At 47.4% G+C, this 25239-nt stretch overlaps 2 protein-coding genes across 2 annotated transcripts in view; one reads left to right on the forward strand and one right to left on the reverse strand.

Moving 5' to 3' along the window:
* TIMM10B (translocase of inner mitochondrial membrane 10B) overlaps positions 1–25239 on the reverse strand; it is a 512565-nt gene that overhangs the window by 72210 nt on the left and 415116 nt on the right. The gene's annotated exons all lie outside the window — the stretch shown is intronic.
* LOC137426532 (polypeptide N-acetylgalactosaminyltransferase 10) overlaps positions 3215–25239 on the forward strand; it is a 77251-nt gene continuing 55226 nt past the window's right edge. The window contains exon 1 of the mRNA XM_078775299.1: positions 3215–3370. The gene's annotated coding sequence lies outside the window, so the exon portion shown is untranslated. The remainder of the gene's footprint in view (positions 3371–25239) is intronic.

A 25239-nucleotide genomic window follows, 5' to 3' on the forward strand; every position in this document is an offset into this window, starting at 1 on the left:
CAAGTGCACTTTTCAGGATCATCACCGAGCCCCAGTCAGCCTCCACCTGCAGTAATAGTCACAGGGATGGTTTGTCTGTTTGTCCACACATAACGCATGTGCATTAATTTAATTAGACCATTTAGAACCCTAACACCGTTGAAGACCCCCAAGGCTCCAAAGATCACTAAGACCCCGAATATCCTTGAGACTCCTAAGACTCTTTACAACCCTAAGTCCCATTAAGACCCTTTACAACCCTAAGTCCCATTAAGACCCTTTACAACCCTAATATCCATTAAGACCATTAAGACCGCTAAAACCACCAATACTCCTAAAACCGCCAAAACAGCTAAGACCCTTTAGAGGTGTTAGAATCCTAAGACCTTTTGAGACGCCAATACCCTTTATAGCATTAAGACCCTTTAGAACCATAAGATGTTTAGAATGTTAAGACCCCTTTGACCCTTTAGAACCCCAAAACCCCTAAGATCACAAAGACACTTTAATACCCCTAAGACCTTCAAGACCCCTTAGATCATTTATAACCCGAAGACCCTGTAGACATGTAAGACCCCTAACACTATACAGACCCCAAAGATCCTATAGACCCCGTTACACCCTTTAGAACCATTAGGGGTTCGAAGGTTCTTTGAGGTCTAAGGCCCTTCAACAACTTTTTACCCTTTAGCGTTTAGACTCTTTTATAGCGCTTTTCCACCGCGGTACCGTACCGTACTGTAACCAGAATCTGTTTTTTTAGTTTTTCCATTGCCAAGCGAACCGTACCTAAGTACCCGTGCTAAATTTGGTTCCTGCTATGGATAGGTACCAAGCGAGCCAAACCCGGGTCTATGGGTGGAGCTAGCAATACTGCAGACCATTGATTGGTCAATCACAATCGTCACGGAACCGTCACGCTATGTTCAGACCCAACCGCCATTTTGTAATTCCACAATTCCAGAGAGAAGATAGCTAAAGCATAAGTGATAAGAATCAGAAAAAATACATGGAAAACCCTGTCCTCTTTCTGGAGTCTTTCAGCTTCTTCTCAAACACTTCCTTCTCAAACACCCTCTCTTTTTGCATTTCGCTAAAAAACTCATGTTCAGATAAAACCAAAACCTGACGAAGAGGTAAAACACAGCTTCAAGTTCCTCCATACTTGCGGAGCTGTTTAGAGTTTAATGTCGCATGAGAAATTACATCACCACAGCAGGCGCATTTTTTTTCGTCACTTCAGAGAACTCTGCCTATTTTCACGGTTCTGTTGTGCGATGGAAAAACGACACAGGGATTACCTTACCGTACCCAACCATACTGTACAGTGCCGTACCAAACCGTACTGTACAGTGCTGTACCGTACTGTTCTGTGCAATTGAAAAGCGCCAAAAGTGGCCAAGCCCGAACCATGAAAAACAGCCCCAACCATTATTCCTCCTCCACCAAACTTTAGTGCATTTGGCACTATGCATTCAGGCAGTTGCGTTCTCCTGGCATCCGCCAAACCCAGATTCGTCCGTCAGACTGCGAGATGGTGAAGTGTAATTCATCACTCCAGAGAACGTGTTTCCACTGCTCCAGATTCCAATGGCGGCAAGCTTTACACCTCCCCAGCCGACGCTTAGCATTGCGCATGGTGATCTTAGGCTTGTGTGCGGCTGTTCGGCCATGGAAACACATTTCATGAAGCTCCCGACGAACAGTTGTTGTGCCGATGTTGCTTCCAGAGGCAGTTTGGAACTCGGTAGTGAGTGTTGCAACCGAGGCCATACGATTTTTATGCACTACGCACTTCAGCACTCTGCGGTCGCATTCTGTGAGCTTGTGTGGCCCAACACTTCATGGCTGAGCTGTTGTTGCTCCTAGACGTTTCCACTTCAGAATAACAGCACATACAGTTGACCGGGGCAGCTCTAGCAGGGCAGAAATTTGACCAACCGACTTGTTGGAAAGGTGGCATCCCATGACGGTGCCACGTTGAAAGTCACTGAGCTCTTCAGTACGACCCATTCTACTGCCAATGTTTGTCTGTGGAGATTGCATGGCTGTGTGCTTGATTAAATATAACTGTCAGCAATGGGTGTGGCTGAAACAGCCGAATCCACTAATTAGAAGCGGTGTCCGCATACTTTTGGTCATGTAGTGTATATATACATGTATAATTATATATATAATCGTATATAATTATATATGTATACATATGTATTATATACATGTGTATAAAATAATTGTTTGTATTATGATTGGTGGAAAACATGACCACATAGCAACTCAGGCACAGTCATTATCCTCAGCTAAAACGAGCCCGTTCCTCTGTAACGACGTGTGGTGAGGCGAGCCAAGCTAGTGTGTGTGTGTATATATATATATATATATATATATATATATATATATATATATATATATATATATATACACACACACACACACACACACACACACACACAACACACACATACAGCGGTATAGGTCATATGGGATATGGGGTTCCAAACTTGGCTCCGAGCATTACGAGCCATCGGTTCAGATGAGAATATTAAACAGGTTAATATTTACACACTTCAAATTTTATCGAAACTTTAGAACAAAGTCGAAGTTAAGGCATGACACCCCCACCCCCCCTTACTCCCCTCTACCCGCCACCTTTCCTCCCCCCCCCCCCCCATTACCTGTTTGAAGAGCAACAATGTGTGTCAGGTGGTATATGCACAAATATAAAATATGATTGTTAAGTTACAGAGATCATGGAAGACAATTTTCTAATAACACATCAAACACAGCATCAGAAATCTCAGCAGAGGGCGCCAAACACCCCTCATTTGTGGTACATAAAAATCGCATTGTTACAATGCCCAGAAAGCATGACGTCACAACTGGAGAAAATTCCCATTTACTTTAGCCCATTAACTGGCTCTGTCTTCTTTGGGGTGAAAAAAAGACCTATATGAATCACATGATTCACTGGCATTATGAGTAAAACTCATACACATTCAATTGTCGTTTGAATCTCCCTTTTAACTACTGTACCTTGTCATTCACCTTCCACTCAATTAATTTTAACCAATGGCGTTCATGGAAGTCCACAGTGATATAAAAAAGTTGGAATGTGATTTATGGGAAAGGTGTGTGTATGGAGAGAGGCTGGAGTGGGGGGTGGGGGGGGTCCGAAGCAAGGAGGGTGGAAGTGAAGGAGCTGTGTAGGATTCAGGAAGGGGTGAAGGTGAGGGGAGCTAAGGGGGAGGAGGAGGAGGAGGAGGGAGGGAGGAGGTAGTCGGGAGACGAGAGGGTACCAGCAGAGCCCGAGATCGCTGCACCCTATTTGTGCTTCGCATTCTCCATCCATCTCTCCAGTCTCTGTCGTTTTCTCTCGAAAAGCTCGAGAAAGAAGGTAAGACTATTTGTACAGAAAATAGCAATTTTGTCTCATTATCAACATCCTATCATCATCCAACATTTGTCTTTTTTTAGCAATGCGTGCTCTCTCTAATACATAGTGATACGTACATTTCCTGCCTTCTCATCGTTTATTTATAACCACATAATTGTCGATACAATCTGTTGGAAATATCTATATTATCTCTGCTGACTTGCCTTGGTATTTAGTTTTCCCCAAGTATTTGTAAACGCGACGGCGTCGGACATTCTCTTTCTGGAAATGGTTTGCATCAGGATTTCTAAATTAACTCAACGTTAGGCTGTGTGCCAGAGCCACCTGCATGACCATTATCCAGCTTAATCTGTATACAGGTATCTGGGACTTCTGAAACATCTTTCTAAAGAAACTGTGCGCCTACAAGTGTCTTAATAATTTTATACTGTTAAAATCAGACACCTGTCTCCACCCTTTGGCTTCATTTCTTCTGGGGAACATAAGATTTAAATTTCCACTTTTGTTGTTGATGTTGTATAGCCCCAGACAGCTCTCTCGAACAAGCCCGCGGCACGGAGAGAGTCGATCGATGTCCCAGGAGCGACCAAGAGATCCCTCACATCCAGGATGGTGTACCCACGAAGTCAGGGCCACGACAGAGTTAAAGAGAGGGAGAGAGAGATATAGAGATAGAGATAGAGATAGAGATAGAGATAGAGATAGAGAGAGAGAGAGAATTGAATTTGCAACACCATTTATTTCACAAAAACAAACCAGGTCAAGTCAAAATTTTACAGGAGAGAAAAAATAGAAAAACAAAAGAACAAAAACAACAGTTCTTAATGTAATTATTAAAAAAGAAAGACCAAATTCGATTCATTCACAGCACATAAGGCTTCATTAATACACTATTTGCACTCAAAGAGTTTGACATTTTCATTCACCACATAATAATCAAACTCTAACCTTATTCTTGCAGACGCCAGCCCTTTAAACATAGGAACAACATCAAATCCATGCCCATTATCAATTTTAATTTTCCTTGATTTATTTATTGCATATTTTGCGATAGCAACTAAGAAGTTTAGGAGAACACCAGAGTCCTTGCAGGAGGGTCTGAAAGGTACATCAAAAATAAAAGAATGTGAAGTGAAAGGAAAAGACAACTGATCAAAAAGGTGTTTGAGAATCAAGAAAAGAGGTATTAGTCTTTCACATTTCACATAGGCATGAAAAAGATCCTCCTTCTGTTCACAGAAGAGGCATGCTACCGGTACTGAGCCATCAAGGTGATGAACAAAGGTGTTCGCAGGGAGAGCCCAATGTGCTAATCTCCACTGGATATCTGTTAGGAACCCATAAATAGGTAGTTTGTACATATTAGGCCACAGTGGCATGGCAGGAGACCCTGGCCCTAACCTTTCTGACCACAAGGCCACTCGTGCCACTCCGGAGAAGGGTGATGCTTGGTTTTCTCGAAGGAGCTTGTGAATACCCGCCTTTGTTACCAAATGAAAAGGAGATACAAGTTCACCATTTGACGAGAGAGCTGCGAGCACCTTAATTTCAGGGAAGGACAGCCGAAAATCCTCGACATCGTTTACACCTTCCCAGCCAATATTTAACTCCTTAAACTTCCTCTTGACAATGTGTATAATTTGGCTGACAATACGCACAGATCTTAAACCAGGAATGGTCGCCACCCTGCCAGCAGACATCCATTTTGTCCCAGATGTATCCCTCAAGTCACAAACTTTGCCAATTCCTCCTTGAGTAAATTCCCTAATCAAAGTCGGACTATGAGGAATGCATGGAAAAAACCTGTTATAGAAAATAGGTTCTTGGATAAACATCCGGAAATTATAAGCCTCAAGGCAACGATGAACCCCAAAGTCTTTCCAAACTTTCAGCAAACCCTGATAAAAAAATGGGATTGAAACTAAGCTGACACGGTCAAGGTTCACCAGGAACAGGTGCCCAACTTAACACAGGCCTCCTGCTTGTTGCAGCAAAAAAAACGCAAATGGGTGCCAGGGCAACTCTTCAGCATACAGCAGACGTTGCACAGACTGTAGGCAAAAAGCCATAAGCCGGGTGGACACATCCACAATTCCATGTCCACCCTCCTTCCGAGGATGGTACAGTATTTGAGGCCGAAGCCAGTGGTATCCATTCCAAAAGAAATTAATCAAGACCCGCTGGATGGCCTGAATCAACTCCTTGGGTGGCTGCAAGGCAATTAGTTTATGCCATAATCTTGCTGCTATCAAGTTATTTATAACAAGAGTGCGGCCTTTATAAGAAAGAGATCGCAGCAGTCCTTCCCATCGTTTCAACCGGTGTGTAATTTGTTCAATCATTCCTTCCGAGTTCTTCGTTTCTACTTCTTGGTTGCCGAGATAGACACCAAGATATTTGACCCCATCTGTTTTCCACTCTAAATTATGTGGGAGTGACGGTGGCAGTGTTAAAGAAAGGTTATCTGAACCGCACCATAAGGCTACACTCTTGCCCCAATTTACTTCGGCGGAAGAGGCCGCAGAGTAATCTTTAAGGCAACGCTGCACTGCAGCAACACTACTTGGGCCTTTAATCAGAACGCATACATCATCAGCATAAGCTGTGACCACAAATCTTGAACCAAAAACAGCTCCCACATCCTGAGTTATTCGCTGCCTGATGGATGCTAAGAGTGGTTCAAGGGCAATTATATACAGAAGTCCAGAAAGGGGACAACCTTGACGGATACCCCGTCGGAAAGGAAAAGGGGGACATAAACTGTTGTTTACTTTCAACATGCAGAAGGTGTTAGTGTATAACAGCTTGACATAGGAAATGAAAGTTTCACCAAAACCCATCCGCTCCAGTACAGAAAACAAATATGTGTGATCAACTCGATCAAAAGCCTTTGTTTGGTCAAGAAACAACAACCCAAAACTGGCACGCAAGTACTTATTACAAGAAATAATATCCGTTATCAAAAATATATTATCATAAATTGACCTTCCTGGTACACAGTAGGTCTGGTCAGGGTGCACAATAGAGCTGATCACAGTTCCCAAACGGTTTGCTAAAACCTTCGACAAAATCTTGTAATCCGCACACAGCAATGAGACAGGCCGCCAGTTCTCGACTAGTTGAGTGTCCCCAGCCTTTGGCAACAGGCACATGACTGCTCTTCTGCAGGACAGGGGAAGCTCTCCAACATGAAGGCATTCATCAAATACCTCAAGCAGGTCAGGTCCCACAAGGTTCCAAAAAGTCTTATACAACTCTCCGGGCAACCATCAATCACAGAGGCTTTACCATCCTTCAAGCTCCGCATAGCAGTTTCAAGTTCAGCAGCCGAAACTGACATGTCCAATGTGCGTTGCTGGTCCTCCTCTAGTCTCGGAAGCCCAGTAGTCAGCTCCTGCAAGGTCTCATTACTTATGCTCTGGGGGGAGTACAAATTTGTATAAAAACCCTTCAAAACAGACTTAATCTCCTGTTGGGAGGTCACGATTGACCCATTAGCAGCACGTAGCCTGTGGATCTGTTGTGATTTTTTGACAGAGTTCTCCAAACCAAACAAGGCCTTATTTGGCATATCCAACGTTCAATAACTCATTCTCATGCGTACCAGGGTGCCCATTGCTCGCTGCCGTACCAGTTCAGTCAACATTGCCTTTTTAGACCATAGCAGCCGGTCACCTGTAGTGTTTTTCCCAGCCGTATTAATGTTTTCCTCCAGGACTGCAAATTCAGCCTTTAATGAATCAATCGAGAGATTTTGCAATTTAGTGGCATAAAGACTATATTGTTGACAGAACGATTTGACCTGACCCTTTGCGAGGTCCCACCACAGTCGAAGGTTAGCATGCTCAAATTTGGAGGACCGAATTCTTTCCCACACGGCTCGAAAAGCATCTTTGAATTTCATATCATTCAGCAGGTGGGTATTAAGTGACCAATACGCACTACCACCTGAGGCCAGAGGCAAATTAAAACCCATTGAAACCAGGTAATGGTCTGTGAAACCAGTTGGGAGTATCTGGGTTGTGGCCATCACATTTAGCATTGGCTTATTCACGTAGAATCTGTCTAGCCTTGCCATTGATATCCTCCCATCATGGCATCTGCACCAAGCATAACACCGTGAAGCTGGATGTTGCAACCTCCAAACATCTTTCAAATGATGATTCTTGATGATGTTCTCCAAAATCTTCGTAGAAGCCGGATGGGGTTCATGACCGGTCCTGTCTACAGAAGGATTGATAGTGCAATTGAAATCGCCAGCAATACAGATGAAAGCGGTTGTATCCAGTCCTTTTGCAAAGTCATGCAGAGTGGAAAAGAACACTTCTTTCCATGGGTTCACTAGGTGCATATACGTTCACAATGATGATTTGTTGTGTGTTTCAATAGAATTCCACCGCTATCAGATGTCCCTTATAAATTTCCTTAAAGAGAATCTTCCGAGCAGGAATTCTATCACTTAAGGCGATGGCAACACCAGCTTTGGGTGTGGTAAAACCACTCAACCACCACTGCCCTCGATAAAGTTTTCCCCATTCAGCAACCAGGGTGTTCGTAGCATGAGTCTCTTGTATCAGGATGATGTCGGCTTTCACCCTCTCCATTGCCTGAATTTTTCGTAAGGGGGTACAACCCCCATTGATATTCAGGGATGCGATACATATCTCTCGCATTGCCATTTACAAAGGTAACTCACCCTCCGCCTGCAATTCCTTATTCGCCTTTGTGACCACTTTCCGAAGACGCTGAAATTGGGCCTCCGAGATTTCCATTGGGTCATTTCTTTGCAGGAGGGGTCTTGCAGCCCTGATGAAAGTTTTCACATCGGGAAAATGGTCTTTGATTACAACATAGCGTTGCCTAAACGTCTCATTTAGGAAACTGATGACGTTTTCCTTTGTTACTTCCATCTGTTCTTCTTCCTGATGATCATTCACAGAAACAAGGCTTTGAGCTTCCTCATCCAGCTCCCTAACCACATCAATGTTGAAACTCCTTTGTTGTGTGTCAGGAGCTGGCACACCTTCTGTGTCATCACCACTGCAGTCTTCTTGTTGCATCACCAGGGACACATCTGTGCCACCACTGTTGCCTATTATAGGTCTGCTTAGACCATCATCCTTGGTCGTTACAACCGGATGTGAGCAACAACCATTGTCACTCAGGACCTGAGACTGCTCGTTGTCACAAGGGACAATGGTCCCATCATCACAACCAATACTGGTACATTGATTTTCTTCAACAAGAGCAAGGGGTGAAGTCCTACTCTCCTCTGTTTCGTCACCACCCTGCCCAGCTTGCCGAGAATCATCAGGATAGTCTGAGATACTGTTTGTTTGTACGAGTATCACTTTGCTACCTTTGTCTTCCACCTCGGCACTCAAAAAGGTACGTTTTAGGTTCCTCTTAGCCTCGGTGCCTTTCATCACTACCTCCTCAAAAACCATATTATCTTGAGGTTGCAGCCTCTTGTCCACATCGACTGGGTGCTCCCCTGCTGCACTAACCTCAGCAACACCGCCACCACTTGCCACACCCTTGTCTTCTGGTGTGGATCTCTGTACCCCACCAGGCTCATTAACGGGGGCTGCATCAGTCACAGGGGGGGGGGGGGGGGGGGGCGACCCAGCTGCTGTAGCGTACGTCTTCTTGGCGTCTGGGCAATACTGCTTAGTGTGTCCGTGTGCTCCACATCCAAAGCATATCAAGGTCTCGGTCGCCATGAAAATCCTATATTCATGCTCGCCGACTTTAAACGTGTGGGTGGTGTTCAACTGCTTCGCTGCGTCTTTTAAAACAACAAAACAAAAACGTCTAAACGATTGTACGTGCTTCAATCTGCCGTTTCTCGTACGTAGAGGAACCCTAATGATTCGAGAGACGACAGTACCAAACTCACCTAGCTTGTGCAGGATTTCCTCGTTACCTAGAAAAGACGGAACATTGCTCAAAATGACTTTAACTGCCGGCGTGTCCATCGACGACACAGGAACAAACAGATCGTTTCCCAAGGTCAAACCATTCTGCACAACAATATCGGCCAGACTGATTTGCGAAACAAATACCACAATTTTGTGATTCATCCGGGATGCGGCACGAATATTACTCACGTCGATCAAATCCCCAATCACGAGCAAAATATTGTTATGAATTTGAGAATGGTGTTTTTTTGTGTTGTAAAATATCACCCTCCTTCCTCCAGTTGTTGTGTATAAAGGTCAAAGGGCGTCCCTTAGTTAGGTCATATACAATCACGGAGCCAAATCATAGATCTCCCTGTTCAGTAGTTATCTCCTTATTGTGTGTATTAGATTAAGGCTGTGTCTTCCATTAATTGACACTCCATTGCACCGAATTCAGACAAGGTAGATTCCCTGCAAATTCCCCTTTTGTCATGCCAACTGCATCGGGCGGTTTTCTGCATTCCGCTGCTGCTTTGTTTTGTGTGGTTTTTCGCCGCAAAACCTCCATTACGCACGCGGTCAAGTGAGGAAAGAAAGGCGTGTCTCCACCTCGTCATCGGAGGGTGGGGCCAGGAGAGCCCCTACAACCAACCAAGCACGAGGGGTTTGGCTTGAGAGGGCGGAGGAAGAGCGATCGGGGAGGTTCGAAAAGGTTAGAGGGTGTGGCCGATATAACCCGCAGCGGGACGCCCCCCACCTGGAGATGAGTCCTGGAAAAGCACGCGACGTCCCCACGGCGGCACGAAGAGACGATTGAGGAAAGAGAGAGAGACGTGAGGGGGTGCCTGTATTGCGGCAATAGGCCGGGACCCTCTAGGCCCTATTGCCGGTCGGTGAGACGTGACCCGGAGCTGTGTTTGCCGGGTTTTCGCCTCGACCCAAAAGCGTGGATCGGAGCGCGCGCTTGGAACCGGACCTCGACGCCACCATCTACCTGGACCCTCCTCTGCCGTCCCAAACGATTCCTGTCCTTCCATCCTTTTGTGTACATGAGTTTGTTTTGTGTGTTCTGTCCTGGGTTATAAGTAAGTCTGTATAAGCTAGAAATTGCACTGTGTCCTTCTGGTCCGTCCCCCTTTCTACATTATTTTATTATCCTTCCTTCTTCCTTGGTTTCTTTCATTGTGTAAATAGTAATAATAAATAATAGTCGTATTTCCAACCTTTTGCCTTCATCTTCTTCTTCTTCACATCCGTCGTCTTTGTCTTTTCCCCATTGAAAACCTGTGGCACGATTTAGCCAACGTTCAGGATCGGGTTAGTCTCTGTTAATGGCTCGAACGTCGGGTTGCTGACACCGCTCGGCAATTATAACATCTAAAACCGGGGTTCAAGCGGTACTTTTCTCCCTAGTCTGCGGAGGGACGGATAAAGGTATTCGGGATAAACCCTGGACCCATAACCCTGATCCGTTCCATCCCGCGGGAGAGCGTTACAAGTACTAGGACCGGGGAGACGGCCAGCTTAACAGGATAAGGGGCTAATCACCCCTTGCTAACGGGAGAGCCGTCCCCCGTATCCGTAACATTTGGTGTCGGGAGCGAGATTCGGACATGAAGCGCGAATAGCACGCTCAAATTTTGAGTGGGCCGAAATTTACTTTTAGTTAACATCCTAAATTTGAAAATCGTGCCATGGATGGTCAAGGCGACGGGATGCCGGTGGGAGAGATAGAAGGGTTAGAGTCGACCCAGGACCCCAGGGAAATGTATGTGGGAGAAATGGAGGAGGAGAACAACGAGGAGGTGGTTGAGGAGGTATCAGGCGCACAAAATGGCACCCTCGCACACGTGGTTGCAGCGGCACCAAATTTAGCCGCGCCCGTGGTTGCAGAGGCACAAAATAGCGGCGCTGCGGCAGCCGAGTCTGCGGCGCTGGTGAAATTGGACCTCTTTATGGCGCAAATCAGGGCATGCTTCGTGGTGCAAAGTAAGGAAATATATGAAAAGATGGAAGGGATGGAAAGCAGAATGAGGGACGAAGCGAGGGGTACCAGCGAACAGTTGGGAAATAAATTTGAGGGTTTAGACAAGAAATTTGAGGGTAAATTTGAGGGGTTAGACAATAATTTTAAGGGGATGGACAATAAATTTGAAGGGTTAGACAATGGGATAAAAGAGGTGAAGAATGGGTTAACGGGGTTGGAAAATAGAATGGCTGCCCAGGAGAACCAGATGGAAGGAATGAAGAATGGGTTAGGGGGGTTAGAAAACACAATGGACGACAAATTGCGGGAAGTAGGGGAGCAATCCGCCCGGGAAATCAAACGGATGGGGAACCAGATAGAGGAGGTGAAAATCGGGTTAGACACTAAATTGGATGCTCAGAGGAATGAATTGGGACAGATGAGGGCGGCATCTACTGAAGAAATGGAGGAGATGGGGGAGGAAATAAGACGAGGTGTAAGCGAGGAGGTCTCGGGGGTACGCGAGGAGGTAAAGTGAGGTAAGGAGCGTATGGAGAAAGAGGTGAGAAATGGGATGGCAAAGTTAGAAGGGGGCATAGAGGATCTGACGCAGGAGGCGGAACAGCTGACGGTGGGACAAAAGGAACTAGTGGAGCAGGTGGAAAAGAACACTGCGGTACTAGGAGGGTTGAAAGCAACATAAAAGAACTCAAAAATGAACTCATAGCGACAAAGAGGGAATGTCAGATGGTACGTGAGGGACTGAGAATGAGGTTGGACGAGGTGACAGAGGCAGTGGAGACAAAGGACCGGGAGGTGAGGACGCACATAGAAACGGTCAAGGTGGCCTTAGAGGACGAAATTGAGGAGACGCACCGGGAAATAAAAGAGGTGAAGCAAAAATTAGAGGAAGTGGAAGAGGGGGTGAGTGAAATTAAGAAGAGACGGAGGGAAACTAAGAAAGAGACAAAGGAGGAAGTGATGGGATATGTGCAAGGTCGGTGCTCAAATCGTGATGTTGTGCTTGCTAATCAGATAAAGAGTTTGCAGGTGGCGAAGGAGGTACGGAGACGAGGTGCCGAGGTGAGTGGCGATATACTCGGAAATGTATATGGTGTGAGGGGAGATTCAGTCGGCTTGGGGGTTGGTTTGGACCCGGGTGCTCGTGAGAGGCCGCTGGTGAAGTGTACGGCAGGTGTGCGAGGATGTCCGACTATGGGGTGTGTGAGGAAAAAGTGCTCGCCGAGGAGTGAGTGTGCTGTCGAGAGTGAGTTGGTCGTAGCGCGTGTGCGGGGGGGGGGGGGGGGGGGTGCACATGGAAGCGCGGGATGGGGAGTGTTACAGGGGATGTAACGGGAGAATGCACACCTGTGGTGAGTGTTACGGAGGGTGTGACGGGAGAGTGTGCGGAAGAGGATGCGCGAGAAAGGTGTGTAACGGACGGGTGCATGAGTACAGAGTGCGCTGTCAAGAGTAAGGGTGAATGCGTGACCGAGTGTGGTGGTAAGAGTAGTGAGAGACACGGAGCGTGAGTTGGTTGTGGCAGGTGAGAGAGAATGTACACCTGGAATGGAAGGATGCACACCTGGAATGGTAGGGCGCGTGTGGGAATGCACACTTGAGTTAGTCGTCAAGCACGTGATTGGGTGTGCAAGTGAGTGCACACCCGTGGTAGTCACAGAGGAGGTGACCGAGGAGGGGGCGCGAAGAGGTGTGTTGGTGAGGTGTACGAACGACGAGTGTGTGCAAAGGTGTGTGGTGGTCAGGTATGTGACAAAGTCTGTGAGCGGAATGAGTGTACCTGGGTGTGTAAGAGAAGGTGCAATGACGAGGAGCATGGGAACAGCTGGATGTGTGAGCAAGGAACGGAACACGGGGTGTGAGCATGCAAGTGGAGTATCGACGCTAAACGGGATAGCGGTTAGATCGATGTTTAGCCGAAGCGGGCCCTCGGTTCGTGCCGGGCGTTGTGTGCCGCGGGAACCAGGGGGGATCGTAACCACGGCGGTTTTGAAAGAACTGCCGTACGCGATCCATGCCGGGCCGCGCTCTGAACGGCCGCGTCCGTGCTCCACTAAGCGGGGCGGGCGGCCCGGTGGGAAGGGTCATCATGGCGACCCCCTTTTGTTGCGGCGTTCCGGCAGGGCGAGATCGGGCCATTGGACGGCTCCGTGCCGAGATGGTGCGTGGGATCTCGGCCCGAGTGAACCTCCTTCCCTGCACCGCATGCCGGACGGATCCAACCGCCGGCAACAAACCACCCGCATTCATTGCTCGGCTTTGCGAAGCCGAGCTTTGGAAATGAATTGGCGCACCAAGAGGCTCAAGTGAGTAGACGTGTGATGATGATAGTGTTTTGGACCCGAAATTGAAAAGCAAAAATTTATGATTGGCAAAGGATTGGCAGATTGATGATTGGCAGATGATTGGTAGAGTGATTGGCAAATTTTTAATTGGCTGGAATTTGGTGAGCAAAATTTATAGTGAGAGATGCCCGATGTGGTGGGATGGCAACTCTGCCATCCCTCACAGCGGGGGCAAAGGAGCACTAGTTATGGGGTTGGCAGTGAAAACTAGCCCGGGAGGGTTAGGATAATGATAGGGATCTAGAGAAGATGACCATAGGTAACGGTAAGGTTAAGTAGCGACTTTGAACAGGTAGTGGGGACATAGAGAGGGTAGTTGGATGATAATGACGAGGGAGCGCAATAATGTAAGTGGCGACGGGGAAGCGCGAGTTTTAGCAGGGCAACAGGTAGGTCAGATGATGCCGTGTGTGTGTGTTAAAAAAGGTATTCAGAAGTGTATTGTGAGAAGGTGATTGTGAATTGTATTGAGCGTGGAAGTGTATGGAGCAGTGAGTGAGGAACAAGTGAGATTGCACAGGTGTGCAACTGAACAGGTGTATGGAGCAGTGTATGAGTGAGTGATGGTGATGTGTGTTGTGTTGACCAAATGGTCCAGGGAGGAAGGAGGGTGCAGGTGGCACCAGGAGTGACTGCACAGGTGTGCAACTGCAGGTGTATGGAGAATGGTGGTGTGGAATACATGGAGTATGGAATATATGGAGTATGGAATGGATGGTATGGAGTGAGTATGGTGGAAACTGTGGAGTGGAGAGGATGGTGCGAAGGTGTGAATGGGGGAAGAGTGGACCCCTATCACGAATACCCGGGGAGGGTAGTGTAAGTGTTAGGTAGAGGGTACAGGTAAATTGTGGTTGGATATTGGCATCTGTGGTGCGTGGTGGAAGAATGGTGTTTGGATGGGTGCATTAGTGACGTGGAAACGGCTGGGCGTGTAGCCTGTTAGTGTGTGTAGTTGGTTGAGCACTCCGCCACTGTTAGGGTGTCGGCCAGGTGAGGCCGCAGGTGGGCTCTGGGAGCCGGTAGAGTTGTTGTGGATGGGGCCCGAGGATCCGGAGGACGGACCCGGGTAGCCCAGTGCCAGAGAGGGCACCGAGTGTGGAGAGCGCCAGAGGGCCTTCCCCAGTTAGATAGGTTAGGGTGAGGAGCAGGTAAGCTCGGAGGCAACTACAGTGGTGGAGGTGTGCAGGTGGGTAGACCTGCTGGGAGAGCTGCACGACCCAGCCCAGAAATTGTGCGAAGGCAGGGAGTTGAATCGGGGGAGTGAGACCCCAAATTGATAAGCACCACAGTTTGGTCAATGGGAATTGGTTTTTAGAACCCATAGAGTAAGTTGGCCAATGGTTTGGCAGGGAAAGACCCCGGGTAGTGTAAAGTGTATTAAAGTCATTTAGAAGTTAGTTAGGATTGAGATCTCCTCGCACCATCTACATCCACTCACCTGAGATGACGTACCTCCACACCATGCCAGGTTTTTTTTGTTATTTTATTGTGCAAATGTTTGGAATGTGAGATGCATCATGACGTGGGTGTGACATTGTGCTTTGTTGTTGCATCTCTCCCTCCTTATGAGGATTGATGATGAATTGGTGATGGCAAATTTTGGTTAGAGGGATTGGGGGGACGAATTTGGTATAGGGGAAATATGGGGAAGACATGACGGTAGCGACGGATTTGTAATGTGTAGAGTTGTGTACATATGGGGTAAGGGCAAGGGTAGAGTAGGTAACAGGGGGGGGGGGTGACGTACGGTAGGGACGAGCTTTTCTCTGCTCAGTCTCCAGACGCACCTCACCTTGCATTGCCTTTATTGATGTGTACCCTTGTGACCTTACCCCTCGCTCACCTGTCTTCTTCCCCCCCCCCCCTTGTCTCCCACCCGAGGACTGTGCGCCACTGGGCGCCGAGGGGAGCGTGCGGGTGTCCGCCATTGTGGGCCCGAAACTCCCGCAACCAGCTGTCTGCATCGATGTACCACTTATGGACCACATGTCTGTGGCTGAGCACCACTGATGGACCCCATGGGTTGGGGCATGGCCCTTCTGCTGGAACTGGCCATGATGGCCCGAGATCTTGCTGGCGGACCTTGGTCACATGGCACCTATGCCACACAGGTGAACCACTCATAGTCGGTCCCTGTGGGCCATAAATAAAAACGGACACGTTTTGTGCAAGTCATTTTATTATTGCAAATAGGCCGCCAGCAAAGAAGAAAGACAACAACTGGAAGAATACCAATGGCCAGCAGAGGGAGTCGAAGAGGAAGACCAGCACCAGGGTTTGTTGGTTTATTTTTATTATGAACTGTGGTGACTGTGCACCGATTGGTGCTTGATGGTGTTTTTGGTGTTTTGGTGCGTTTTTGGTGCTTTCTGGTGCGTCGATGCAGCACAGGCTGTCTCCCCCCCCCCCCCCCCCCCCAAAAGAACAATCGCAGGTCCTGGGTTGCGTTTTGTAAATACAAGTAGAGTAACTGTAAATAATGCGCCCCCACCGTAAGTGTTTAGTTTGAAAACCATTCCGCAATTCGGTTAGCTATGGGTGTGAGTCTGTTAGGTAGGGTGCAATGGAGCAGCGGGACATATTTATTTCTGTTTTAAAACTGTCACACTCAGGGTCAGGTTAAATGTAGAGGGAACTACACCTACGTGCCACACTAAAAGTAAAAGTAATAGGCCCAGGACGTGCCTAAGAGGAGGAGGATGCAGTGTTATGAATTTGAGAATGGTGTTTTTTTGTGTTGTAAAATATCACCCTCCTTCCTCCAGTTGTTGTGTATAAAGGTCAAAGGGCGTCCCTTAGTTAGGTCATGTACAATCACGTAGCCAAATCATAGATCTCCCTGTTCAGTAGTTATCTCCTTATTGTGTGTATTAGATTAGGCTGTGTCTTCCATTAATTGACACTCCATTGCACCGAATTCAGACAAGGTAGTTTCCCTGCAAATTCCCCTTTTGTCATGCCAACTGCATCGGGCGGTTTTCTGCATTCCGCTGCTGCTTTGTTTTGTGTGGTTTTTCGCCGCAAAACCTCCATTACGCACGCGGTCAAGTGGGGAAAGAAAGGCGTGTCTCCACCTCGTCATCGGAGGGTGGGGCCAGGAGAGCCCCTACAACCAACCAAGCACAAGGGGTTTGGCTTGAGAGGGTGGAGGAAGAGCGATCGGGGAGGTTCGAAAAGGTTAGAGGGTGTGGCCGATATAACCCGCAGCGGGACGCCCCCCACCTGGAGATGAGTCCTGGAAAAGCACGCGACGTCCCCACGAAGAGACGATTGAGGAAAGCGAGAGAGAGACGTGAGGGGGTGCCTGTATTGCGGCAATAGGCCGGGACCCTCCAGGCCCTATTGCTGGTCGGTGAGACGCGACCCGGAGCTGTGTTTGCCGGGTTTTCGCCTCGACCACAAAGCGTGGATCGGAGCGTGCTCTTGGAACCGGACCTCGACGCCACCATCTACCTGGACCCTCCTTTGCCGTCCCAAATGATTCCTGTCCTTCCATCCTTTTGTGTACGTGAGTTTGTTTTGTGTGTTCTGTCCTGGGTTATAAGTAAGTCTGTATAAGCTAGGAATTTCACTGTGTCCTTCTGGTCCGTCCCCTTTCTACATTATTTTATTATCCTTCCTTCTTCCTTGGTTTCTTTCATTGTGTAAATAGTAATAATAAATAATAGTCGTATTTCCAACCTTTTGCCTTCGTCTTCTTCTTCTTCACATCCGTCGTCTTTGTCTTTTCCCCATTGAAAACCTGTGGCACGATTTGGCCAACGTTCAGGATCGGGTTAGTCTCTGTTAATGGCTCGAACGTCGGGTTGCTAACACCGCTCGGCAATTATAACATCTAAAACTGGGGTTCGAGCGGTACTTGTCTCCCTAGTCGGTGGAGGGACGGATAAAGGTATTCGGGATAAACCCTGGACCCATAACCCTGATCCGTTCCATCCCGCGGGAGAGCGTTACAAGTACCAGGACCGGGGAGACGGCCAGCTTAACAGGACAAGGGGCTAATCACCCCTTGCTAACGGGAGAGCCGTCCCCAGTATCCGTAACAATATCATCCATTTCAATTCCCTCCGGCGGGACAAGGACCTTTGACTACTCCTATTAGCCATATCGTCAAAGGAGAAACGAAGTCAAAGCAAATAGATTTGTATATTCCTATAACAAGAATAGAAAAAAATATATATTAAATTACTAAAAACGAAAGCACGGTTTAAACCACGTTAGGAAAAAACGTGGTTTAAACAAACCCTCACCGTGCTGGCTCTCCCTCTCTCTGTCTCGAAAGAGGGGGAAAAGAGGGACAGGTGGCAACGAAGCAGGAAGGGAGGAAAAGGTCAACAGACATGACAAAAGTACAAAAGGAAAAAAACAAAGGAAAGGCAAAGGTAAAAAGGGAGGTGGGGAGAGGACGAAACCAACACGAGCCAGGAGCTACAACACACAAACACACGCCATCTTGCCACACCCAACAACAAACGGCCAGCAGGGGGCGAGAGAGAGACACACACAGAGAGAGAGAGAGAGAGAGAGAGAGAGAGAGAGAGAGAGAGAGAGAGAGAGAGAGAGAGAGACGGAGAGAGACAGAGAGAGACAGAGAGAGAGAGAGAGAGAGAGAGAGAGAGAGAGAGACAGAGAGAGAGAGAGAGAGAGAGAGAGAGAGAGAGAGAGAGAGAGAGACAGAGAGGGAGAGGGAGAGACAGAGAGTGTCATGTATGAAGCTGCACATATTCACCGTTGTATCCCTACACCGTGACCGCGGGTTTATTTTGGTTTTTCCGGAAGTTACGGCCCAGCTCGGATGGCATTGCAGTGAATCGGGCCTGTATCGGTAGAGTCAATAAATGTGTGCTACAATCGATCGTAGTCTGTTGAGATACCTTACATGGCGACGAGGATGGGATCGGTCAGCATCACTTCACAGGTTTGTGAAAACAGCATGGCTGATGAGCGAGACGGCCACACCAGTGTCGACCTCCATTTGCAATGGTCGATTGTTGACGACAACAGTGGCAAGAAGAGGGTTTTCTCCTCCGCTTATGGTGAGAATCAATACGAAACAGGACACACAAATTCCGAGTTGTCGGAAACAGAGCTCACCTGGTCAAGCTCAGGTTCCTCCGAACCGATAAACTGATGAAACTTCTTGTCAGCAGCTTTCCCTTTTCCCGATTTGTGAGTGATGCAAGCTGGAGCAATATGGCCAGTTTTCGAACAGAAATGGCAGGTCGCATCTTTGAACCGACACGTCTCCGGAGGGTGCTTTCCGTTGCACCGAAAACATTTGTTGTGTGTTTGAGACTGCACTGGCTTCTGACGAGGAGCCTTGTTCCAACGTTTTGGCTGATCATGATCCAACCGATTCACAGCAGGGCTGGTACAAGCTGAGCGAGTTGTAGCGTTGTAGTTGTAGTAACAACGCAATGCTTGTAGCGTTGCATTCAGCACTTTCCATGGAAATGGCAGTGTCTCTGGCATTTTGGAACGTCAGTCTTCTCTCAGCTATCAGGCGTCTACGAGTGCGGTCATCGGACATGCCAACCACCAGCAAATCACGGAGCATGTCATCAATCTTGTCCCCAAACTCACACATATGTGACAGTTTTTTGAGGTGTGCAATGAAGTCTGTGATCGACTGACCTTGATGCTGTCTGCACATGTAAAAATTAAACCGACACAGGATGACTGAAGGAGATGGATTACAATGTTCCTTCAAAGCGGCCTTGAGCTGTGCATACGTGAGCTCCTGGATTGTCCGAGGCCGAATCAGGTTTTTAACGAGTGTGAACGTCTCACCCCCGCAAACAGACAGGAAGACGGCCTTCATCCGGGCTTCGGTCGCGATGCCGTTCACCTCGAAGTAAAAAGACAACCGCTCAGAATACGTGTCAAAATCTCCCTCATGAGGGTCGAATTCATCGATATGGCTGAAAGAAGTCATGATCTAGATGTTTATCCTCGTCGCCATGTAAGGCGCCATGTATGGTCCCTTGTCACCGCAGCATACACACTCAAAAATGTGCTGGATACGTACCCGGATGTCTTCAAGGATGAGCTTGGAACCTTGAAAGGACGTACGGCTAAACTCAGTGTTGACCGGGATGCCAATCCTATATTTTGCAGAGCTCGCCCAGTCCCTTTCGCCCTGTGGGAACGGATTGACAAGGAACTGAATCATCTTGAAAATCTGGGCATCATCGAGCAAATCCAGTATGCCGAATGGGCGGCACCCATCGTTCCGGTCATAAAATCGGACCAGTCCATCCGCATATGTGGAGATTACAAAATGACCGCGAACAAGTGTTCTTCATTGGATAAATATCCAATCCCGAGGATCGAAGACCTCTATGCTCGTCTCACGGGAGGCAAGACTTTTACGAAACTCGATCTCAAATCCGCCTATCTACAGCTCCGCTTGGACGAGAATTCGAAACAGTATCTTACCATCAACACACATCGTGGGTTGTACAGGTACCACCGACTCAGTTTTGGAGTGAAATCTGCACCTGGAATGTATCCGCATGTCATGGACAGTTTGTTTGTCGCCGAACGCAATGTCATTTGTTACCAGGATACTATTCTGGTTACTGGTCGTACGGACGCGGAACATCTACAAAACCTGGATAGAGTTCTGAAGAAGATTTCAGACTCCGGCCTACGTTTGTGTCGAGACAAGTGCAAGTTTATGGTGCCATCAGTCACGTACCTGGGTCATATGATTGATGCCGAGGGTCTACACCCGACAGATGAGAAAGTCCGAGCTATCAAGGATGCCCCTGCTCCACGAGACGTGACTGAATTGAAGTCATACCTCGGTTTGCTTCAGTTCTATGGTCGTTACATCCCGAATGTGACTGACGTTTTGGGGCCCCTTTATCGGCTTTTGAGGAAAGGAGTCTCCTGGAGTTGGGGATCCACTGAACAATCAGCATTCCAGACCTCTAAGGATCTGCTCAAATCGTCCAATGTTCTCGTTCATTTTGATCCAGAGAAGGATCTTGTGCTGACATGCGATGCCTGTCGGTATGGAGTGGGGAGTGTATTATCACAAGTGATGCCTGATGGTATGGAAAGACCTGTTGCATTTGCATCCAGAACGTTGTCCCGGCAGAGAAGAACTATTCCCAACTTCACAAGGAAGGATTGGGAATCGTTTTCGGCGTCAGCAAATTTCGCCAGTACCTTCTTGGACATCATTTCACGATTCGCACTGATCACAAGCTGCTGATCAGTCTGTTTGGTCCAACTAAGGCGACATCTGACACACTACCGCCCAGGATCATCCGATGGTCCCTGTTTCTCACTGCTTATGACTACACAATATGTTATAAGCCCGGTTCGTCTATCACAAATGCAGATGCCATGAGTCGGTTACCCCTTCCAGAATCCGTTGATGATTCGCCTACACCAGGATCCATTATCGCACTGATGGATCATCTGGAAGATTGTGCTATCGATTCCGGCCAGATCCGCACTCATACTCGAAGAGACCCCGTTCTGTCCAGAACTGTCAAGCCTGTACAGCTTGGATGGCATTTGCTACCTGAGGGTGACCCAGCTTTTGCGGCTTTTAAAGCATGTAAAAACGAACTCAGCGTGGAAAATGGTTGCCTACTCTGGGGATGTCGTTCCGTTCCAGGGTCTGCGTTCTGCGTTCCAGGGTCATGGATGAAATCCATGACTGTCACCCCGGAATTGTGAAGATTAAGTCACTCGCCAGAAACTATGTGTGGTGGCCGAATCTTGATGCTGATATCGAACATCATGTTCGACATTGTTACCCCTGCCAGAGCACCCGGAATACACCTGCGAAAGCGCCACTGCATCCCTGGGAATGGCCCAGTGAACCTTGGCATCGCCTACATCTTGATTATGCCAGGCCTATTAACGGCAGCATGATTCTAATAATCACAGACGCGCACACAAAATGGATCAATGCCGATGTGACGCATGGTACTATGTCAGCCATTGTCATCGAAAGACTCAGACGCTGTTTCGCCACTCATGGTCTGCCCAGGATGATCGTGAGTGATAACGATTCGTGTTTTTCCAGTTCCGAGTTTGCCGAGTTCACACGTCGGAACGGCATCAAACATAATAGACTAGGAATATTATCTGAAAAGGGGCCCAGAAATCACATGAGGGGTAACTGTTTGTTACAAGCTGGCACCCATGCTAGGATTGAACCATGACACCTCCTGAGCAATATTAGCCTGGATGACACTTGATATTTTGATTTGGGACCTCACAGTGGGTTATTTTGTGAAAAAGGTCAATCGCGAAATATCTGATTTTCTCGAAAATACAAAAATGTCAATAAAATGACCAATAATTCAGTTACAAACTTATTTTTGGTGTCAAAATGAGCAGAATAACAATACATATTGTAAAAATATTGGTTTATACTATAATATCGGGAAATTTTATAAAGAATGGCAAAAAATACAAAAAATGCCGAATAATTATTTCGGTTTCACCGTAAACATATAACAAAAATTGCAATAACTTCACAAATAAACATCCCATGCATATGTTTTAGGTATCAAAATCATTCATTATTATTCCCTCACATAACAGTAACAGACAATTGGTTTACAACTGTGAATAAGACCGATTAATTACAACAAACATAACCCACCCCCCTAGTGAAACTTAAGATTCGCTAACCGGTAATATTTGTAAGAACATGATATTGATGTCATATAAACAAGTAACCATGGACTGAAAATGCTGCTAATTGCATATGTGCAAGTTTACATGTACATGAAATGAAATAAAAGAATGTCGTGTTGAAGTCACTCAGAGTCCGTTTCAATTGCCACACTGTATGGGTTGTGACACACTCCGTTATTACAGGTACACGCAGCTATGCACTTCAAGTTCTTGGCCCTACAAGAGCATCTGGCAGTTGCACAATTTTTGCACTTGCAGCAGACTATGTCTGTGAACTCGTTTGGCAGAGGATCATCCACACTGACGTGTGGGTGTAGTCTCCTTGTAGCATTCTCGTACCATCCACTTCCAATGGGCGACTCGATTTCAGGGATTGGTACATCTGCCTGGTACCACACCTGAGCCTGGTGGTGTGCGCGTTTGATGTGTTGCTCAAGACATTTTCGAGTTGGCGGAAGCTTTTCTTGGTCTTTGTTGCCCTTTTGAAACATGCGGTATCGCACATCGTTGATGTTAGTTTAGTCCGAAGCTGGTGAGTAAATGTGGCAGAAGAACTCTTCCACACTCCGTATGGTGGATTCTGACAGTGTGCCACGTCCGAGGTCATTAAGCAATGCTCCGTGTTGCTGGAATACCTTCCATGTCGTCTTTTTCCCGTGTCGACTTGGTTGACTGACTGTGTCACATCCTGTAACCGCATGGTACGCCAGGATGTTACGCTGCATGGTCGGTGTCAACTGTATGTCGTGCACAGCCACATAGCGCCGTTGCTGCCTTGTGCCAGCTCTCATCCAGAGCTCTCCACTTAATTGTCCCGCGAAGTGTGTGAGCAGTACCAATACGTCGGTGTCCCTGCACGAGACTATGATCCGTTCGTATCCATCCATATAGGCCGCCTTGGCATGCACTATTATACGTGTATCGGCCTCCTCGTGAGATGATTGCAGCTGTTCAACATCAGACCCCAGTGACGATGCTACTTTGGTTTCTTCCTCAAACCCACCTGCAGTGATCGACTCACAAGTGGGTCGGCTCTTTTTTGCCTCCAACATCATTTGATCGCTGAGAAAGTTGGTCAGATTTGCCTTGTTTTCTGGTAAGTCCATGAACTGCTTCCAGTTGGCAGGGAGTGGAATCTCTTTGCTGTCGATCTTGCGCCGGATAGAACGTACTCGCCCTCTCTCCTTTCCCGGGTCCCAGACTTGATTGATGTCATACGATATCGATCGAAAACCACATCGACTCTTGAGCAGTGCTGATTAAAATGACTGAACACTGATGCATTGAAGAAATCAGCCAGATCTCCAAATGACTTTGCCCCCGTTGGTTTTCCAATGGCTTGTACCAATGCCTGACCATCTATGATAAAACATGTCTTAAGCGAAGACACTGGCAGGACCTCGACAGTTACTCCACCCTCCAAGATCTTCCCGAGCGCAGCTTTATTCGTAGGACGTAGGCTTCCTGCCGTGTCTGCCAATGAGAGTGGTACCGGTGTTAGTTCATGACTCAGAATACTTTTAAGGTCTATATCACGTCCGGAGTCCTGTGCCACAAGAAGCCGCTGGAACAGAAGCCTGTCTGCTTTGATGGTTTGACGCTTTTGACTAGCATCCTTCATCTTTTCTAGTGTGTACATTGTCGTCAGTGTAGGACTCTGTGACTGTTTCAATTTTACATGAAAGCCGACGTCTTGTTTGCAAATCCGTGATTCCACAAATTCTTTGATCTTTGATTCTCCATGGGTTTCAGCGGTCAGTAAAGCGTCCTTGATGTTTTCAGGGGCAACATCCATTGTCATCAGACAGGTCAACTCGTCGCCTAAGTTGCTCTCACTGTCAAATATTTGGAATCGTGAGAACTGTTCCTGTAGCTTTTGAACATCTTCTCTGTCCCTCTTTATTCTTGCTGGACCGACATCTTTGTACGCAGATGGTGCATACTCTGTGTCATCGATTGCCATGCCAAACATTGAAGTGGTCTCGTCAACAATTCGGCTTTGCTCGTTGTATGTCAGGCACCATTTGTCCCTTGCACTGTCTGTTCGAGTTATTCCTATCAGACCACCAGCGACTTTCCCGACTTTGTTAACGTGCTCCAGTGCAAGATCAGTGCTAATTTGGTTGAAGCTCTTGCGTGTTGATTTCACAACAAAGTCACCATCCATGAATTGTTGGTAGACATCTGGATGTGAACTGTCTAGTTGACTTATATCAGCACCATATATCACTCCCCAGCGTGTGTAGTTTGTGTGGTCGTAGTGAGCAAACCAAGGCAGCATGGCCATAAATGCTGACTTATGCATCTGCCAGTCTCCGGTTCGTTCTGCGCATATGAACTGCAGCAAGACCAATACCATTTTCATGTAGTGTCTCCAATAGAGACCTGTTGGAGATAAGGTTTTGTCATACTGCTCCAGGAGTTCAAGGAGATGCGCATCCTTCACTGCTTCCTTCAGTTTGCCCAATGCTTCAGATGGATTAATCGTTTGTTCAAGATCCCCAAGTCCATCCAAAGATTGTGCTACTTCTTCCGACAGTTGTTGTAGTTCTTGTTCTCTGACCCCTTGATCTTGTGCCCATGCGAGGAAATGTGGCCACATGATCTGCCAGAGTGCCTCCACTGTCAGTTTGTGGGATCTGGTCGTGCGGTTGGATGATTCCGCCATCATGTTGTTTTGGGGTGTTCTCGCCATACACCAAACTTTCGGACCATATCTGTTGAAGGCCAGAATCTGCATAGTGTTGCCCAATGGCTCTCATGAAGTTCTTGGCTATGTGGAAACCCCCCAGACGCAGAAAGAGAGTTTTACATGTGTCATGATTCTCCCACTGCAGTTCCTTTGCCTTCGCATACAGTTGTTCATCCAGCGTCAATACAGTGGACTGGCCAGGGTTCAGCTCCTGTGTGATTCGTAAGCAACGAAGTATAACTGTCCACAAGGTGTCCCTCTCATGTGCCGGA

The sequence above is a fragment of the Myxine glutinosa genome, chromosome 1, assembly GCF_964187855.1.
Source record: "Myxine glutinosa chromosome 1, kmMyxGlut1.1, whole genome shotgun sequence".
In the NCBI taxonomy this organism is placed as follows: Eukaryota; Metazoa; Chordata; class Myxini; order Myxiniformes; family Myxinidae; genus Myxine; species Myxine glutinosa.